Below are 14,264 nucleotides of genomic sequence, written 5' to 3' on the forward strand. Positions count from 1 at the left end.
TATTACCGAAGGGGAGGGAAATCATTCGATGGTCAGCGACTATCAAATTATTTCTCTCCCCTTCGGCCACATGCAAGTGGATGTGTTCTCCTACACATCCCTTCCCATGCTTGAAAGGGGATGCGGGCGGAAGTTCAGCGTGGCAGCACTGACCTGTTCGTAGCCTAGCAACCAGGTCTGAATCAGGCTCAATGTCCTAAATAGTGTATTAAAGATTTGCAGAATGGCATCAATACGTGCATCAAATGTTTCTTGATCATTTGGTACTGCATGTGATAAACTGCATACATTTTTTTACACATTACATGGGACTGCTGCCCACTTCTTCAGACAGTGTCTCACTCTGCTGACAATCTCCAGCATAGAACAAGCCAGACATTGGTACTCTGTAAGTATAAAAAGCATGTTTGTCCTGATTCCAGCAATTGGGTTGCCAAAAAAAAAAAACTGCATTAACCGCCTGAAGAAGTGGGCAGAAGTCCAGTGGAACGCGTAACAAGGTTTCTGTAGTTTATCACATGCTGTACCAGATGATCGTCACCTTTGTATTGATGCCATACTACGAATCTTCAATAAAATATTTATTTTGAAGAAGTGGTACTGAAGTGAAAGCTGGGGGAACTGCACCAGGAGGACTTTGTTTGCATGTGGATTCTGCTAAAGACCTTCTGGCATTTTCTTCTACTTTCAAGAAGCAAAAACCACCAATTGTTTGGACAAAAGTTCCCAAATGAGGTGCTGGTCCGCACATTTCCACTTAGAACACATTTTGCCCAAGATCGCGGCATGTAGGTTTGGCATAGTGCCATTTTATAACATTATGTTTTTATCTTAATTTGGATGGTGAACCTATTTTATATGAAAGGTGGGAGAATGTAGGAGAAATCAGATATTTGTGTACATTAGCTCACACCTTGAATAGCACCAAGCTGTGAAAAGCCCTTTTTTATCATAGATGACAGATGATAACTGTTTTTCACAGATCTATAAATATAGCCATACAGTATATATTTAAATGGAATAGTTAACGTGAGGTTAATTACAAGCTGCAATTTCTTGCTTATGATGAGTCCTCTCCCTCACATACACCCACATCCCATGTTTTTTTGGCCAGGGGTGTGAAGACAACAGAGACGCAGGACCCCTGTGCACATTAAGGGAAGGAGCATGTTAGTACTACATTTTCAGTAGGAATGAGTGCAGTGGTAAGGCTTATCCCTATCATAGTCCATTCACATTTGCAAAAGTTATAGTATCAAACAATAAGGGGGGTATTTAATACCGTACGATATTTCCAAAGGTCGTAATATCGATCGGTTTTGAAAAGAATAGGTCTAATTTACATTGGACCTATTTAATGTCAGTTTCAATCTTCGAATTTTTAGAAACATTTGAAGATTGGAAAAAAACGTGGATCGGCAAAATCCACATCTATTTTTTTGTTGGGAGCAGCAGTTAATTCCACAATGCCAATTATGTTTTTTTTTCTTATTCAAACTAATGTTTTTATTAAGTTTTGCAGGTTAAACAGCAACAGAAATAAAAAGAAAAAAGAAAAACAACATATCAGAGAGCATACGTAACATCATTCCAGCCAAAAAAGTGTAATCATAAAGTATAACGAGAATTGCCCAGGATAGGACTCAAGTATACGTATCTCATATATGATATGATGTTAGGGAAATCAAACAAGACAATCATAAAATAAAGTGTATCATTCACATAAGTAACTGTGTGGCTTCGCTTCATCATAATAACTCAGAGTTCAAGTACCGTTTTTCCAATTCAGGTATAAAGAGTCTCGAGTGTGGTACAAGGGGAGAAGCAGCATGGTGTCGAGTAGGCCATGTTGCATGGGCCTGGTTATAAATACCTAGCTAGGTATCATATCCAGTCTGTAGTCAGTGGTTTTATGTAAAGCAAACTTAAGCAGATACGAAGGGGAAAGTCGCAGCATTTAAACGTCAGGAACTGTTGACTTTGAGTATGTGGAGTCGAGCCACCTGGACCACACAGAGTAATATTTTTTCTCTGCCTTCCTGGCAAGGTATACAAACTTTTCATGGCCCACTACCTCATTCACCAGTGATATCCAGGAGTGTATGCCTGGAGCTTCCTTAGCCAACCACAGTCTAGCTATACATACTTTGGCCAATGTACATACGTTTACAGCATAACATCTATCCGGGTCAGGTAGCATCTCCCCATCTAGGACAAGTCACTGACAACAAGGCTTCTTTTGGTATGCCTGTGGTCACTAGGATATTAATGACATCGTCCTAAAACAGCGTGATTCTAGGACATGACCATATCATGTGAATGAAAGAGCTGTTTGGGCAGGATGGGGAGCAAGTGCCCCCATTGCGGCACAATAATATTGGCGTCATATAGACTCTGTGCAGTATAAATAATTGTATCTGCTGATATCTAATGGCAGTAGTAGAGCGTCTTGGAGTCTCAAGATCATATATCATCTGAGAGACTCCTTAAATCAGCTTTGCATTTTAGTCTAAGGGGGGGTTAATGGGTCAGAATGGTGGATCTGCTGTATAGATGAGTAAGCAATGGAGACCATGTGTCTGTGTGGCCTACCACCAGTGCTATTTTTCAGCAGGAACCAGCAGGAACTCAGTTCCTGAACCTCTAATTAAATATGACATCATCAGGAACCTCTAATTAAATATGACATCATCGGGAACTACAAATGTACTTTCCATAAGATTAGTTTTATTTTAAAGTCTCCTGTGAGTGCCTTTGTTTCTAAATACAATATATACATCTATCTCTCCCTCCCTCTCTTTATTATATATATTATTTTTTATTTAATTGATCCAACCCCAGACCTGGAGTTCCTGCACCTATTTTTCCAGAAAAATAGTACTGCCTACTATGCAGTACTTTCTTAACTGGAGAGTCTAGAAGGGACAGAGGGGGTGATTTAAATTGTGTGTTAAGGGCGTGTCGCAACTGGAGATATCTGTAGAATTGAGAGTTAGGGATCGGGAACTCTACTTGCAAATCCTGGAAGGATTTTAAAATGTTCTCAGAGTATAGGTCACCCAACGTGTAAACCCCCCAGCTATTCCATGTCTCCAGCACCTGCAAAGAGGAGAGTTCTGGTAAACCCTTAGGGTTGAATATAGGAGTGTCAGGGTCCCATCCCTGACCCTTCATGAGCTTATGCGCCTGCTGCCATATGGTAATTGCCTGCTTGAGAATAGGGGGAGTAGTGATTTTTGCACTGCTGCTTAAAAATGCTTGTAAAGGGGTCAGGCCAGGAGAGTAGGCGGGGAGTGGGCAGAAGTTTTGCCTAGGGTGCCAAGAACCCTTGCACCGGCCCTGGGTATAAGTGGCCTTAGATTCATACAGTGTTCTGTAATAGGATACAAATTAATTTGCAATATCAGGGGTCACCATGTGTAGTTTGCAGTTCAGTAACTGTGCAGGCGCTGCGCTCACCTCTTACAATATGACCCATAAAGCTACCTGGCCTATCACCGGAGGTGTACACCGAGTGAGAGGTATATAACAGTTTCCGATTCGGCTTTTTAAAAAGAATTGAATCTGCAGCGCGAGTCGCAGATGAAAACGTCCGAGATTGAATAGGTCCTGGGTGATATTTCCGACTCCCTTAGACATCCCACCTACATATTCCGCCACCATTCTGCTAACATTACTTGACTACAAAATCTATATGATTATTACAGACGTTCGGTCCTGTCATCCCAATACATATGTCTTTCCTGCCTCCCAAAACCACCGGCTATGCTGGTTGGTCCCGGGTTTGACCCTAGTAGCTACTACCAGATTTCTGGGTAACACAACTCTAGTAGAATCTTTCACACTTAGGACACGATACAGACCTGATTGCTGCTGTGCGAACTTGTGGAGGGCTGTGATCAGATAGTTGCCACCTGCGACTGTTGCAGCTCCCCAGGAGTCTACATGCGGTAAATCAGTTTCATAGAAGTGCCAAGAAAAGCGTTTTAGAGGTTGGTGTGTGACGTCAGCAACAGGCTGCTAATGTCTGTATTCATCACAGCCGCCGATTACGTCTATGGAGACTTCTAGCTTGCGATGACCATTACCCAGTGGAAAAAGCATTCGATGATGAGCCTTTACAGGGTTATGGACATTTTCGCTTAGCTGCATCGTCTCCACAAGGTGTACACAACCATTCGCATGGCAAACACATTCATTCAAAAGACAAGATTTCACTATAGCAGAGTGGCATTTATCTGAACGCTGGCCGCATAACATCCGCGGCCGTGCGATAAGGTCTGAATTACCCCCTTTGTTTTTTCAGCTTTCGTGTTATTTATGGACCCCAGCATTTTCTGTTTATTTTTTGACTTACAGGGAAACAATGACACATGGAAATATTACATATGAGGGAAGACAATACAGGACATTTAGCGAGCCCACCCCTTTCCCTAAACCAGCAATGTCTCATCCATTTCCCACAACAGCTATGTTAAGTGTTAATAGCAATCTCCTCCTCATCCCGCTCTGTAAGTCTAGGAAAATCTCTTCTTTAAAGCTGATGGACTTTGCCTACAAACAGCTCGTGTGTGTGATTAGTTAGGCAGCTCCCAGCACAGCACAGCACAGCACTGGGCAGAAGTAGATAACTAATCAACAAAGCCGCTGGCAGCTGCTTATTGAGAAGCCAGGATCCTGCTCCATCTACTGTAAATACTGTCTCAATCAGGAAAACCCTAAGGGACTGAGAAGGTAGGAAGTAGAATGTGAGAATATGTTGTGTGGATGTAACGTCACTGACAGGTTCTGACTGTATCACAATATACACTGTTAATATTTAACTCACCTCATAGTGGCAGAATGGTGTGCGATTAGTCATCTCAGTGCAGATGTGAGAGATCACACATACTGTATGTAATACAGGAGATTCAACACACACGCAGAACTTTAGTGTGAAGTTACAGTATATGTGCATGTTACAGCTTTACATTGTCATTGTTGTAGGTTTTATATATGTTTGATGCATGTTTTATTTTCCACAGCACTGGGAGGTAAAATTATGTTATTACTTTTAAGTTACAGTTTTTTACTTATGAACCTCACATGCCGTATACTGTATATGTAATTATGCTTTAGTTATATTGAAGTCTGTATTCATTATTTTGCGTATACTCTTTATTGCGGCTGCTTCTTCAAGGTCTCTGGATTGTTCCTCTATGCTCTTATTTTATGAGAATTGATAAACCCAAAATACTGTACCTACAGCCTAACTTCAAACATTGACCAGTCACAATCATACATACTGTACATACAGGGCCGGTGCAAGGCACCGGAGCGCCCCAGGCGAGTCGGGGTGGGGGCGCCCCGGTGCCGGGGGGAGGGAGGGGGCGGGGGGGTGGTACCTGTATAAAAAATTGCTGCCCGGCGTCCCTGCAGTGCTGGGGCGGTCAGGGGTGTCCGTGCCGTAGGGGTACCTGCGGCGCCGTCATGTGTATAAAGCTGGCTGCGGCCGGCGGGGTCCCTGTAGTGAATAGCAAATAACTAGTGCTTCCGGCGCCGCCGCGCGCATAGCGCTAGTTATTTGCTATTCACTACAGGGACCCCGCCGGCCGCAGCCAGCTTTATACACATGACGGCGCCGCAGGTACTCCTACGGCACGGACACCCCTGACCAGCACTGCAGGGACGCCGGGGCAGCAATTTTTTTACACAGTTCGCTGGGGGTGAGGGGCGAACGCCCTGCATACATATGTTGGGGTAAATGTATGAAGCTTGGAGAAAGTGGTATCTATCCCCATAAAGAATGTTATGTGAAAGGTGATAATGCCCCAATGAATCAGATCCTGTCAATTTACATATTGGAGCTGATTGGCTGGTGCATTATTGCATTGTCACCATGCACATAATGTTCTTATCTATGGTTGATAGAGACCACTTCTCCAAGCTTCATACATTTACCCCTTTATATCTTATTGCAATAAAGATATTTGACTTACATTGGGCTGTGTAATGAATGAGCACCTCAAGCACTGAACATACAGGTCAGATGTATTAAGCCTTAAAAAGAGATAAACGTGAGGATGATAAAGAGTGATAAACATCCAGCCAATCGGATCCTGATGTAGTGAATACACACTGAACAATATGAAACAACAAAGATAAATTGTTTGCTTTACCACTGATCATCTTGTTTTATGAAAAATGTATCTTTATCTTTCATACACACTGAATGATATGCTCCATAATAGCGCCAACGATGTAGATTTCATGTCATCTCCTGCATTTATCACATAGTGGCTCTCATTCTGGTGCACTCGCAAAGACAAATTCCTTCTCAAATGGACAGAGCCATGTGCACTGCAGGGGGGCAGATGTAACTGGTGCAGAGAGAGTTAGATTTGGGTGAGTTATTTTGTTTCTGTGCAGGGAAAAGGCAGACTGCTTTATTTTTACACTGCAATATAGATCTGGGTGGGTTTTACTTCAAAGTGAGATCTATATTCAGTGTAAAAATAAAGCAGCCAGTATTGTCCCTGCACAGAGACAAAATAACTCACCCAAATCTAACTCTCTCTGCACATGTTACATCTACCCCACCTGCAGTGCACATGGTTTTGTCCATTTGAGAAGGAATTTGCCTTTGCGAGTGAACCAGTATTAAAGGCCACTGTGTATGGGGATTAAGGTGATTTACATTTGTGGCTCTTAACCTGTTTATACTGGAATGCACATCGGTATGTGCACTAATATGTACAGTATGTGGTAAGGTGTCCTGGGTTGTGGGCTGAGTAAAGGTTCAGTCAGTGCACTGTGAATGGTTGGGGGAGAACATTACAGGATGTGGCAAACTATATACGGTACTTATGTAATATCTGGGCTCCCGTTTTTATTATCAGACCGCGTCCCCTCGCGGGGCTAGCTGCGCTCGCCACGCTTCGGGCACGGTGGCTCGCTGCGCTCGCCACACTATATAAGATCAACTCCATGCGTATTTGGATAGTAGAGGTATGAAAAAATGGGGTGCATTTAACATGGGAGCCCAGATAATACATAAGTACCCTATATACATTTGTGAAAATACAACCACTGAGACTACTGTCATTTTCCTTTTACAGACCACAATATTACAAAATGAGCTACAGAATGTAGATATTTACTATTGCATACGTTCCTAGTTTTGAAACAATAGCTTTATCTCCAGTTTATCTCTTCTCCAAGCTTAATAAATCTGCCCCAATATCTTGGAAGTTGGGATTGTGCCTTGAGACTGCCAGATCTAGTGATAAGAAGGGGATGAGTGGGGCAGATGCTTCCTGGGACCTGACAGAATAAAGTGCCAGGTATATGCAGAGAGAGTTAGATTTAGGTGAGGTATTTTGTTTCTGTGCAGGGTAAATAAAACTTATCCAATGGAACACACCCCACCCAAATCTAACTCTATTTGCACATGTTACATCTGCCCCACCTGCAGTACAGCATGGTTTTGCCCATTTGAGAAAGATTTTGCTCTTGCGATCAACTCTGAGGGCCTTATTTTAGTTCACTCTTTCTGACAAAATCCTTCTTAGATGGGCAAAACCATGTGCACTGCAGGTGGGGCAGATGTAACTTGTGCAGATTTAATTAGATTTGGGTGGGGTTTTACTTCAAAGTGAGATCTATATTGCAGTGTAAAAATAAAGCAGCCAGTATTTTCCCTTCACAGAAACAAAATAACTCACCCAAATCTAATTCTCTCTGCACATTTTACATCTGCCCCCCTGCAGTGCACATGGTTTTGTCCATCTAAGAAGGATTTTGTCAGAAGAAGTGAACCAAAATAAGGCCCTGAATCAGGACCTTAATTAATGCTTGGCATGGCAAAAACAACAAAGGCACTTAAAATGTGATACAATTTTAAAATGTAGTCATTAGCAGCAGTGCTATTTTTTTTTAGCAGGAACCAGCAGGAACTCAGTTCCTGAACCTCTAACTAATGCTGCTTTCACATCGCAACATGAAGGTTTGCACTGGGACTTTGAAACGGGTCAGTCTTGGTGCGACCCTTCATTTTATGATGTTCACATCCCCACAAGGAACCGGCAATATGGATTGCTGACGTCATCTGGGGTATGAGGCGGGGAGTCGGCGCGTCTTCGGGGGCAGGGGAGGAGGCAGTGCTTAGAGCTGGCGCTGCTCCAAGCGCTGCCTCCTCCATAGTGTGAAGGGGAAACAGGTCGGTCAACCCGTTTAACCAGTTCACACCACCAAGCAACACGGAAACAGGACTCTGCTTTTTTTACCGGTTCGTTTTGCCGTGTTGCTACCCGTTTTTGGGACACAGTAACCCTTTTCACATCGCACTAATTACCGGGTCAAAACGGCTTGTACTCAGTAATTAGTTTCGATGTGAAAGGGTGTAAATATGTCTTCTGTCTGTTCTGGTCCAAATGTACTTTCCATTAGATAAGTTTTATTTTAAAGTCCCCTGTGAGTGCCTTTGTTTCTAAATATATATACCTCTCTCTCACTATGGGGGAGATTCTCTAAGAATCTCCGCCCCCCTTCGCCGCCCATCGCATTTATAATTATCGCATATGTTCTAACATATGCGATAATGATAGCAAAGGACAGCTCTTGCGTTAAGAGCTGTCCTTTGCGGTGAGAGTCGCCGGGTCCCAGCAGGTCCCGGCGGCTCCCCCCTCCCTCCCACAGCCGGCGCTGCTGCTGCTGCGCCAGGCTCTCCTCCTCCCTGCACCCGGAAGAGGATCAGTGCAGGGAGGAGGTCAAAGGTCCGGGCAGAACTGCGCTGTGCTGCCGGACACAGGTAAGGGAGGAGGGGGCGATGCGGGGCGGCGGGGGTCCGTGCGGGGCGGCGGGGGTCGTTGCGGGGCGGCGGTGGGATGCGGTAGAAGCCTATTGGCTTCTATGGGGCATCGCCAGATTTTTCTGGCGATGCCCCCCGCCGCGTTAACCCGGCGGGGGATGCTTACAGCATCCCAAAATGCGGTAAAAACCCCGATAACGGGGTTTTGACCGCATTTCTTGCATAGAGAATCTCCCCCTCTCTCTCTCTCTGTTTTTTTCTTTCATCAACCCACCACCTTACCCGAAGTTCCTGGACCAAATTTTCCAGAAAAATAGTACTGCTTAGCAGTATACGATTAATAAAATAATGCCTACCCAATTTTACTGTTATGTAAAGTCTCTGTTATTTTTCAAGTCCATAGCTGCAAGTGAATACCAACAAAACCTGCAAAACAGCAATCCGTTGCAATGTTATGTCTTAGGTCAGGGCTCCCGGAAGCATTGAGAGTTTACTGAAGAGGTTACTGTACAGGCTGTAGCAAGCTTCATGACTGCTTAATCCAGGTAGAGGACAAAAGACATGCAGCTGCTAGGTGGGCTATAAAGTGTTGGTGCCAGGTGAACAACAGAAGGTGCCAAACAGCGGATAATGCTGTAGGTGTTCTGAGCATCTGACTAGTATAATACGTCCAGGTCACAGCCATCACACTGCGACTGATTGCTGGTATTGGTGACACACATCCGGTCCTTAACTCAAGAGATTGCATTCAACACCGGACATTTTGCTGGTAAATAATACTCTCCATTAAGATCATATTTGCCTACTTTTGAAAACTAGTTTCAGGGAGATTATATTTGGTAACAGAATTGTGCACAGTGCCCCATTGAGGGGGCGTGTTCTGCTCCTTCCAAAGGGCATGTCTAGTTCCAAATATGGAGAGATTGTGAAAAGAGATTGTGAATGTGGCACCTAGAAGCGTGGGTGTGTCCTGCCACATCTGAGAGAAATCTTTTAAAATTACTTATATCCAAATGTAGATGAGCCCCAAAGCAGTTAGTAAGAGCAAATATACTTGGTAAAGTGCTGGGAAGTGGTGCTGATGATTCAATGTAAATGTATCTGTCTCTCATTCCTTTTTTTCCCCAAAAATGTAACAGTGTAATGTGGGCTAGGTGAAATGAGGGAGATTGCTAGACTAATGAGGGAGAGAGGGAGATGGCTGCTATTTCAGGGAGTCTCCTTCAGAATGCAGTAGGGAAGGGAACTATGATGTAACAGTGTAATGTGGGCTAGGTAAAATGAGGGAGATTGCTAGATTAATGAGGGAGAGAGGGAGATTGCTGTTATTTCTGGGAGTCTCCTGCTGAATGCAGGAGGGTAGGCAGCTATGATTAAGATTGGATAATATAATTATTCACGTGCAGCTATAGACGTGAATGGTAATAGTGGGACTTTACTTGACAGTACAACAGAGCTGCTTTTGAACTTTGTATGTACAGTTATTGAGATCAAAGTGTATTTTTATATACATTCCTAAGCGGTTAGGTATTATTTTATGAATTATTTAATGATTATGAATAAATATTTCATATTGTAACACATTTTTCAAGGGCGTCTCTGTTCCAGCTGCCATGTTGAGTTGCCCTTGATTTATGTCATCTGATGATTATGAAAGGATCTGCATGTTCACTGGGAATGTGATGCAGTTGCTCTTCTGTGCCTTTGCATTGGGCATCTCTGCACTTTTCATGCACATCCGCAGCATGCACAATCACAGGTGCAATCACCATAGTGACCGTCATTGAATCATGTCAGCTGTTAATAATACTGTAAAGGCTCAATGTGACAGGTACAAATTACAATTTTGTTATTTTAATACATTTTTAAAGAAAAAAAGAAACACTCATAAAAAGAGACACAACCACGTTGTTCATTGTGGTTGAATGAATTTAGGCCTCAGTCAGAGATGGACACAGTGCACGTACCTGCTGCATCTTTAGATTTCTCATCCCCAAATGATGACAGGCTCCGCCTTATGGGGCACTGAAAGTGACTAGTGGTTGAAGTGGGGGGACGGGGAAGTGGTGGATCTGAGTTCCACCACCTGTAATGGTGCCATCTCCACCTGGACCCTGCAATTTTACATTCTGGTGGCATTATGGGTCTTTTTGTTAGTGACGGTTGTGAAGATTTCTTTTTTTTTTTGGCTGTACACTTTCATGGTTTGGGTTAAATGCAGGACATTTCTGATTTCATGGACACTTAAATGCAGGATATTTCATATGCATATTGTATTTGATGCTAGTGGAATGAACAAATTACACTTCTCAGACTGTTCTGCAGCATGCATATGTGTATGTGAGCCACATTCCCTAAGTACGTTCAGTGTTGTGGATTCCTCAAATTATCCTCTCTAACAAGCTAATTCATAAGTGCAAAATGGGTGTGGTATGGGGCTCCGACAGTGGGGATCCTGACAGTCAGTATCCCGTCGGGATCCCGACTGCCGGTGCTCCGACAGGGGGGCAAGTGCAAAGAAGCCCCTTGAGGGCTCGTTGCGCTCACCACCCTGCGGGCCCGTTGGGTCGCTGTGCTCGCCACAGGTTCTATTCTCCCTCTATGAGGACTGTGGACCCCCACAAGGGAGAATAGTCCCTGTGAGTCGGGATACTGACTGTCGGGATCCCCACTGTCGGAGTGTCATCCGGCACCCTGCAAAATAAACATATTTCTTGGCCAGTCCAGCATAGCAGTAGACATACCACTCACTGTCAGCAGAACTTGACCGAACTTGACCGAGGTATCTAAGATGTCATCAAAGACCAGTTAACTAATACTGCAGAGACCATGAATCATTATTTCCACTCTTCTGACACCATGTCCTGGTCTGAATAACCCCCATGGGGTAAGATAGAGGGAAAGAGGAAAATAAAAAGTGTTTGTTTGTTTGTTTATAAAACTTTATTTAAAATGCAAAACCAGGTTATCCCTGGAAATTACTGACAATGGCCCTTATTCTGATTGACGCGGACTTTACCGCATACTTTCGGATCGCGTCTTTACGGCGTATGCGCATGCGTGGAGAACGCAACGCGCATGTGCCACGCCTTGACTCGGTACCAGTTCGGCCAAATCCCGTCCAGAACTGTTCACCGCTATCATTCGGGAAATAGGGGCGTATTATGGGCGTCATGCGGAATGACACATGGGCGTAGTTTCAAAGTGGGCAAAACGGGGCGGAAACATGGGCGGACACGGGGGAGTACACTTATGTTGGGGGGCGTACATTCGGAAACCACTCCGAATGCACGCGATCAAAAAGGGCAGAAATGTGCGGTGTCCACAAGTGTACTATTGCTTTGCGGACACCACTCGTTCATGCGGTAGGCGAACGTACGCCTAATGACTACAACCATTAACACCTGAACCCAATAGAATCTACTCCTTTACTCATTACTGACTAATAGGCCGCTTGTCAGTGCTTTAATTGAAACCATTGCTGCTTCAAGGAAACCTTACTAGTCCCCCACATATGCTGTACTTGTCAGACACTTTCAAACTGCTAACAATGGACATGACAGAATATTAATACTATCAATACACATGTGTATTTGACATGTACTCATGAAACCACACATTTTGGGTAAAGTAAACACATTTATTTATATTCATGTCACAGTCAATGCCAGTGTGATGCATTGCAGAATTGACATAATAGTGGGTTGTTTGGCGTAAATACTCCGCTTACGGGCGGTAGCACCGCTTGGCTCCCGTTCGGATGCGGTATTTCCGAGCATACTCTGTAATACTCTGTAATACCGTGCAGAATCGGAGTGTTTCTCCCGCACACGCATGGTTTGTATGTCGTCCGTAAACACGCCCTGTTCTTAAAGAGTGAGTCCGTCCGAATGCGGAGGACACGTGGGCGTTTCTACGGACGATGGCCGCACGCGGCAAAACGCCGTGGCGTGCGGACCGCTCCGTAAGAATGCGGGAATATCCGCACCGATCAGAATAAGGGCCATGTTAGCAGCTGTGACTACATGACACTGCTTAATGACAACAAGGGTCAATTATAAGTTGCTTAATATGCTGTTTTTATTGCTTCATTTTGACTTTACTATTTTATGAGTTTTATAAACTCATAAAATAGAAAAAAAAAGTTTTATAAACTTTAATTTTAATGAATATTCTACCAATTCTTTCCTGGTCCCATAAAAAAGGTTTTGACTTCATGCTGTGTTTGGTGGTCTCTTTTATTTGTGGCATTCTGTGCACACTTAGGCCCTTATTCTGACTGAGTCGGACGGTTGCGTATTTCGGACGGGCACCGAGTGTTCTTAACCCCGCCTATCGTACGGATCGGTCAAGCCGTCCAAATGCGGTAGGACGCCAAGTGAATGGACCGCGAGTGGATGTTTCATGTGAACACCCAATTGCTGGCCAGTGGGAACCTCCCCCATCCTCCGATGGACCGAGCGATCAGGCAGCCACGAGTGCTCCAGACCACTCGGACAGTTATCCGTGTGAAAGCAATGATATGGGAGGCCAACTGACATCCGGCTATGTCAGCTGTCCGCCCCCAACACGTGCGTCACGGCCGGACTTCCATACGCACGCCCAGCATTTTTATGGGAACGTCCATGAAACGCGGGGTGTATGCATATGGTAATGAGCCCAAACAGCCCTTCACGCCGCTCTCCAACTCCTGCTCGGATGGTTCCATACGATCATTTTCCGCATGGGGTGTACGCATATGGTAATAAACCCAAACAGCCCTTCACGGCCCTCTCCACACCGTGTTCGGACGTGCGAGGCATTCACACATGCACAGAAGCACCTCTGCACATGCGCATATACAAAACACTGGCCGTCTGTCCTCACACGCAGCTCTCCGACACAATCAGAATAACCCCCTTAGTGTGATACTTACTGGGGATTTGAACACATCCCTCACGCGTTACCAAGTGGATGCGGGTGGTGTGGGGGGGGGAGCATTTGGCGGGGGCAGGCGGGTTTTACCCGCTCGCTAAGCAGCAAAAGAAAGCTGCTTAGCGAGCCAACGTGAATTAGGCTCTAAATACGTGTTCTGAGAGGTTTTAGCCTATAACATTATATTAATCATCACAAGAAAATAACATTAATCATGTCTAAGAGTAAGAGCACTTATATATATAGACCAATACTTTATTTTTAACTATTTATTTTACACAAAGACTATCATCCCAGTACCCACCACCCAGGGTTTTTGGGGACAGCCCTGGGCTTCAGCCTGGCCAAGGATGGCCAAGGGGGACAACCCCTTTATTGGAGAGTCCCCACTACCCCAAGGACCCTGGCCACGGCTTTACCCTGATGGTTGCTGGAGCCCCGTTCTGCTTACAAAAATACAGGGGACCCCTAGTCTTTTTTCCCCTCGTATATTTGTAACCAGGACCTGTGTAAGAGCCAGGTGCTGGTTTTTCAGGGCTGAGAAATCAGTTAAAATGTGGCC

At 44.5% G+C, this 14,264-nt stretch overlaps 1 protein-coding gene across 1 annotated transcript in view; it reads left to right on the top strand.

The window, feature by feature from the left end:
* Positions 1-4,507: 4,507 nt before the first annotated feature.
* The window catches only part of RDH5 (retinol dehydrogenase 5), a 36,504-nt gene continuing 26,747 nt past the window's right edge, over positions 4,508-14,264 (top strand). The window contains exon 1 of the mRNA XM_083169121.1: positions 4,508-4,734. The gene's annotated coding sequence lies outside the window, so the exon portion shown is untranslated. The remainder of the gene's footprint in view (positions 4,735-14,264) is intronic.

This window comes from Crinia signifera, chromosome 2, assembly GCF_055691185.1.
Source record: "Crinia signifera chromosome 2, ASM5569118v1, whole genome shotgun sequence".
NCBI lineage: Eukaryota > Metazoa > Chordata > Amphibia > Anura > Myobatrachidae > Crinia > Crinia signifera.